The sequence below is a fragment of the Penaeus monodon genome, chromosome 22 (assembly GCF_015228065.2).
Source record: "Penaeus monodon isolate SGIC_2016 chromosome 22, NSTDA_Pmon_1, whole genome shotgun sequence".
NCBI classification, from domain to species: domain Eukaryota; kingdom Metazoa; phylum Arthropoda; class Malacostraca; order Decapoda; family Penaeidae; genus Penaeus; species Penaeus monodon.
This window is the reverse complement of record NC_051407.1, coordinates 8799956-8801212: the sequence shown is the minus strand read 5'-3', so window position 1 is coordinate 8801212 and position 1257 is coordinate 8799956.

Here is a 1257-nt window from a genome sequence, read left to right as displayed (position 1 = left end):
ACAACAAAAAGACGCAAAAAATCATGACAAATTATCAACTTATCTTAAAAATTTTCTAATTATCTTACTCCTTGGTTAAAATCAATAGAAATGAATTTGACGCCCCCTGGTAAACACACACCTTACAGCCCAAATATCAACCTTATAAAGTTTTAATATACCACAGCTATATGTATAACATTTATTTCATAAACTATACCTCCTGCCATTTACAAGCAAATCATTACCCTTTCTCAGCACTGTGGCTGCGCTAAGGGAGACATGAGCGGGCGCCTTCACGCCACTCAGCTGCACCGTCACCACAAGGGAAATGACGTCACGCTTCCAGTCCCAAACTTCCAAACACATTTCCCATTCTGCGTAACATAAAGCATTGAGTCAATGTAGATTACTTTTTTGAAATAATCTAAATGTAACTTTTGAAATTATTTTAGAATATTAACTTTTGCGTGTACGTGTGTTTACAAGTGTGTGTATGTATGTCTTCAGTCACAGACCTGTTTTCAACAAGCAACTTAATTAGTAAGCCTAAACTTGTTTTGAGTCTCTAGTCAGCAGGAAATAAAAACACGCGTTTGTTTACATAATAACCATTTATATATAAATGCGGACGAGTGTTCTAAACAGCAGTGTCTGTAGCAGCAAGATGTTTAAGAAAGGTAAATAATCAAGTATGTTTTAGTTCTTACCGGATGTCAGGCAGGATTTAAAAATTCATCAGTATTTTATAAGAAAAATCAGGATTTATAATCTAAAGCTGTTATTGTTATATCTCTATCGATTTCACTATATTCAATCAATTTGTTTTTGATAAGAAAAAATCAGCATTACTGCTAAGTATATAAGGATCATTCGTGTTTTTAATTATTCCAGCGTATAAAGGTTTTGTTTCCTATGATGTTATCCTCTGATAGTCTGGATATTAGTTGGTACATAATTCTTAGTGTGATTTTTATGGAGGGATTGACCAAATTTTTGCCTCTGGGTCTGACACTTATTGCAGAGTAACATTCATATAGTGGTTTTCCAACTAACGTTTCACGGTAGAAAGTGTTTCTCTGTACAAGTGGTTTAACGTTTTAATTTGTTGCTGCCTCTTTTTTTGGGTGGACATACTACTGCTTAAGTTATGTGAAGAGTATTTATTGCACAATACTCCGTCCGGGAAATATTTCAGTAAATAATATCTATTAATCTTGACAGTTTTTTTATATACATATTTTGAATTTATACATTTACAACTACCGCCCTTATAGT